Genomic DNA, 6,000 nt, shown 5'->3' with positions numbered 1-6,000 from the left:
TTATAGAATCATAGGATGACAGAAAATGCCGAGTTGGAAGGGACCTACAAGGATCATCGAATTCAACCCTTAACTCTGCACAGGACCAACCCTAAGAGTCACACCACGTGCAGTGAATATTTTTGTAAGTATCAGCATAAATGCATGAAAAACCTGCTCAAAAGTGTTTTGTAGGCTGAGTTAGGATTTGAAACCTCATTCAAAGACAAGGTAAAAATGAAGACTAAAACCATTGAAGAATTGGACATTGAAAAATTACATTAAGCATTTGCAGAAAGGACATTTTGTAATTTCTTGTTTTGAATCTTTTTGTGGGTGGAATTCTGGCTCTGTTGCAGTAAATGGGAGTTTTGGCATTGACTTCAAGAGTCCTGAGTTTCATCCTGTATTTTTAGGATAATTCTTCAAGGGATTTATAAGATATAATTCTAAGTCATAACAGAAAACACCCACTAAGGAAGCTACTAAATATTTTTTTGGGAAGAAGAAATGATTTTAAGATGGGAGAGATTTGAAATACTCTTCCAACTAATTTTCATTTGCTCTTCCTGTTTAATACAGCTTTAGTTTTATACTACAACAGGAAAAGTAAAAGTCATATGAATGTGCATGTTTGAGAATTTTTCTCTTATGAGACTTCTAGAAAAGCTGCAGCATCCAATTTTTTTAGTTTATATTTGTTGAACTTTAATGAACTTGATACCCTTACCTATTAGATAAGAACCGCATCTCATCACCAGTCAGCCAGATAATTAATGGTTGCAACCACTGTAATAAAAACAGATATTAATCCAACCTGCCATGGTCTATTTATTATTGTGAAGCAACTTATGTATGACAAGCTGACAGCAAAATATGGAAGAAGTAGAAAAGCTATTCATGCGGATCGTTTGTTTTGGTGAGTGACATTCTGCATTGGTTAACACCATCTGACAGAAAGCAGGTAGCCATGTGTTTTCAAACGCCTGCTTAAACGTTTATGGTAGACAAATAGGAGCCTTTATGTTGACTTCCGTGTGCTTTGAAGTCACTAATGAGTATGTTTTTGAATAACATACAGTGTGAAATCTCAACTGAAGCAGTAAGTGCATTAGCATTGGGGTGACTATTTTCCATTCTTCCTCTTTCTCTCTGCTTCCTATTTTTGTGGTTTTCTGATGTTATGTCTTGTCTGTGATTACAATAAACTCTTTGAGAGTAAGATCACATATATATGTGTGTCTGTGTGCCTGTGTTTCTGCATGTAACATCTCATTTGCTCTGAGCCCTTTGCACACTCCCATGCATGAATTTCTCAAAGCACAGGTATATGGTCCTGGTGACATTATGTCTTACTGTTCATCACTTATAAAAGTAGCTTTTTTTATTGCTCAGCAGCTGTATTTTGTTTTAATGCCACTTACATTAAATTGTGAATCCTGTGTGCTAGTTAAGATCAAGATAAGTTTCAAGGAAGTGTTTTCTTAAGGACCACAGAATTATACTGGGAGATGAATGCAGTGAGGAGTTCAAATCATTCTCTTCAACTGTTTAGTAATGCCATTCCCTTGCAGCTTTTACCAGAGGGGTTTGTTCATTGAGGTCAACATTTTCAACCTAAGACTTAAATTTAGATTCTTCAGTCTATATTTATGTATCTAAATATAAATGGTTTCATTTTCAAAGGTCCAGATTACTCCTGACTGGTGCTGACAGCATCTATTCCGATATTCCCTGCTAGAATTATTAGCAGGCACCTTCGTGCCCCGCTGTGCCAAGCAGGGATTCCTGACATGCAAACACATGTAAATATCATGAGTCCCATCTGAAAAATATAAAAGGATCTGAATGAGGAAGGTTGTATGGATGCACTTCAGGGGAATGAATAACTAAGCACAGAAGCTGAGAAGATCAGAGTAAAGACTGATCGTTAGATTTTTTTATAGCAATGAAGATCTGGTTAGACAACAAGTAAAAATGAATTAGTTGATCCTAACCAAATCTTGAATAATGAAGTGTGAAATTACTGAAGCACCTATTTAAGGAAATGTTTGTTCATGTCAGAAATGAGCTGCAAAATGCAAAACAACCAGTTTTGTTGACTTCAGCTTAGAAGAAATCTTAACATGAAGGACAAAGAACTGATTGTCCACATTGAGTTTTATTGATGCATTTGTGTAAGGATGGGTACAAAACACCTGATCTAATTGGAACTGCTCATCTTTTTCTTGTGTGGTATGACTTGGTGATAACTAAGAATCACCAGGCAAAGTGTGCAAAAGCCCCCAGCCAATGCAGGTGAAGCCCCTTCTGACTGAAGTATTCCCACTGACTTTAAACAGAATAACGTTTATGCTGCTTATGTTGAGACAGTTGAACTATATATGTTCTTATATCTAATCCACAGAGATGTCTGGATTTGCTTTTCGTGTACACAGTAACTGACAATAAACAATTAAAATAAAATATTGGTTCTCCGATGCAAGTTGGCCAGTTCGGGTAAAAACACCTTCAGCTCCAAACTCCTGTACATACGTGTTATTGTTTAGGTTTACAGATACCTTTGTTACCAGGCATCTTTGTGCCAGGATAACTCCCCTCTTTCCTGCCACCACTCCCCAGTTTAAGTTGCTTTGTAAAGGTAGATTATAATACTCTTACCCCCCCTAATTCTCTATTATTAAAAAAACATCGCACGTTCATACTTCAGATGAGAACTTGTTACCTGAAAAATGCTAGAGGTCTTGTAGTCTTTGAGGGTATTTGGAACAAACCATTACTGTTTGCAGACTAATTGTTTGGTGAGAATAAGGCAAGCTACTTTAATGACAGCTTGTGAAATAACAATCTATGATATAGTAGTTGGATGTAGCAACGACTGTGTTTCAAGCCAAGTAAAGAAACTGTCAGTATCTTGTGCGTGAGAAGCTTGTAGATTCCCTGAGGTGACTTCATATAATTCTAAACCAGCAGGTAGCTTCTTGCATAGCTAATCATGGCATCAGTGCCTGGAGCAAGTGGAGGTGGTTGACGATGTACTTTAGTTTTAGATGAATTCAGCTTCTTTTGAATATCATTTTAATTCCCTGTTCCAGTTTCTAAAGTAGGCATTTACATGCTTTATTTTTGCAAAATACAAAAGGTAACCTTGGGAAGGAGAAAGCATACTTAATGTTAAAAAAGCAAACAAATAAACCAAAACCAAACCAAACAAAAAAAACCAAACAACAACCCTGATTGTGGGAACTCTAATAATTGTCTAGTAGAGCTCAGAAAAAAACTCCTAGAAAATAATAAAAAGAAGTCTTTTTCTCTCTCTGTGAGGTATGAGCATATAGGTTATTCACAAACTACTTAAACTGTACACACCTCAAAGTCTTTGTTAGAAACTATGGTGTTTGTTGTGTGATACATCAATAGTTGCTACTTCATAAGATTACTGACATTTTTATAAAACAAGAGGAATACAAGTGATTTCAAGATGACTGCCCAAAAACTGTTCTTTAAAACAGATGATCAATCCTTAAAACTGCCTGTAAGAAATGTAAGATGCAGAGAGCTCTTTAATGGGATTAAAAATGGGTAAGCACTTAAATGGGTATGCACTTAAATACTTACCTTTGAAAAATCCATTAATTCATACCTTTTAACACCTTTAGAATCAAGGGCTGGAGACTTTTGCTTCTAAGCAATACTCTTGTTATGCCAAATAACAGTACATTAACACTACTTTGACATTTCATAACAAAAATAAAGAGAAAACAGTAGCTTGTTTTCATCTCTATGAGAAATATTTAAAAACATATATGAAAGTGGATGTTTTATTCAATGAATTCTGGAAAAAAAACTTGACTCTTTATGCTTCCATTTCTATTGTCTTCACTATACCTAGACTATGTCTCAGTCTAAATTCTGACATGTTGTGTATGTACCACAACTTGTGTGCTACTGTAAAAGCATGTAGTTTGCTAAAAACTTGGCTTTCAGCACTTGAGCTGACATTGCTTGGCTCTGGTTTGTGCCCTGTTGCTTCACATCATGGCAGAGGAGACTAAAAATGATGAGGACCATTTTACCATCATGTTAAAGCCACATGAAAGCGGGTCTCAAAAATCAAATCACGTAGACAAATAATTCACCAACACTATGTGCCTTTCCTCACTGCACAAATGCCCCAAGCTCCATTCTACTATCTCTAGCTTTACATCTACTCAGAGCTATTTTCTTCTCATCTGTCCATTTGGAGCAGAATGGACAATGCAAAGGTTATCTGCTGCTAAGCACTTTTTCTGCAGACAGACCTGTAAGGTGGCTCCTGACAGAGAGCAGCTCATCATTCCCTCTCATTATGCTCAGCTGTATATCTGTTGGGGGTCATGAGGGGTAGTCAGGAGCTGGCTGAAACTTTCAGAAACTTTCAAGAAGTCTATATGGGCTCCTTTGTCTCTGTGTCCTCAGTGATTTCAGATGCAATGCTATAGTAGTAAGCTAATGTTGGGAAGGAGAAACAGGAGGGAAGAGTGCTTTCTGTGTAAATCTAGTTAAAACTTCATGCCTGGAGAACTTCAGAAGTCTGGTGGAGTATAAATACCTGCAGAGACTTTTTGCCTTCCTTTCCTCTGAAACAATATTGTCTGGTTGGTTGGGCGTAGCAGAAGAAACTCACCTCTTCTGGGCACAGTATTAAAGTTAAAAACTTTTAAAGTGTGAATGCAAATTTAGGTTGCTTGAAAATAGAAAGTAAACACGGGAGTTGGATGAGATCTATGTTAACTGGCCAAAAGTGCTCAAGAAATAAGCCATTTTTTAAAGCAGTAAAGATCTGCGTCTTTGTTTTTTTGCTTCAGCATTATAAGGAAATACAAATCCATCTTAAAAGACACTGAGCTGCTAATTATAATTTATTGTAATTTTCCTGAGGAAAGACTGTGTTTGTATAAAAAAGAAAAGACATAAAAAAAATCCGTGAAGAAAAAATTATTTGGACAAATATTTAATGTTTCAAAGGATGTCAAAACAAAGAACATGTTTCTTCAATAATATATCAGATTTCATTCATTGTCTTTTCCTCTTTCCCTCCATTTTCTCCCACTGAAAACATGGAGAATGCAAGGGGAAAGGGACTGAACAGAATGAATTGTGTACTTGTAACAAGAGGTTTTCTAATATGAAGTTTAAAAGGATTCAAAAGTTGAGAAACATGCTTTCCAACTATTAAAAAAAAATCTTTATGATTTTCCAGTGAAATAAGAGCATAAAAAAATCCACCCCCAAAATAACAGGGAGAGACAAACATTAAAAATGAAAATCCTAAATAAAACAAATATTTTTCTTCACATCAGAAACAAACTTCCACTTTGAATTGAATGAAAACTGTTTAAGTGGTTTTGAAAGCATAATATTTTAATCAGAGATACTAAGAAATTGAGTAATTTGGCTCAGTTCATCACAGCCAGTCATAAACTGTGAAACAGAACAGCCTGAGAAACAGTCAGGGAGTCACAGAGGACAGATCATCTGCAGATAATCTGCAGGTCATGACTGAGGTCATTTAGCACAGAACAATCACTATTTTTTGCTGGTATTATGAGATCAACTCTCATAATATGATTTTTACTTGGACATGAGCAAGCACTTGTATATTTGTATGTGCCAAAATGAAAGAATGGTTCAGACCTTCTGTGGTCAGAAATTGGGTATACTTATATGAAAAAGTTACATTACGTGCAAAGGTGATAACGCAGAAATATTCCAGACATTATAAACAAACAAGCAAACAACAATTAAGTAGGCAAAACAGAAATCATATTAGAATCATATGTAATGTTATGTCATAAGAGTAAGAAAGGGTGGAGTATATTAAGTGCATGTGGATGTCTACACATAATCTATAGAAAGATGTTCACGTCTGAGTTAAACAACCTGGTTCTCCTTAACAGTCACTGGAGTCAAAAGGTGCTTGGAGTGTGTGATGTATGTCTACCATAACAGACACATCTAAGCCAGTTCAGATGAAATGTG

The sequence above is a fragment of the Chiroxiphia lanceolata genome, chromosome 2, assembly GCF_009829145.1.
Source record: "Chiroxiphia lanceolata isolate bChiLan1 chromosome 2, bChiLan1.pri, whole genome shotgun sequence".
In the NCBI taxonomy this organism is placed as follows: Eukaryota; Metazoa; Chordata; class Aves; order Passeriformes; family Pipridae; genus Chiroxiphia; species Chiroxiphia lanceolata.
This window is presented reverse-complemented; position numbering follows the sequence as displayed.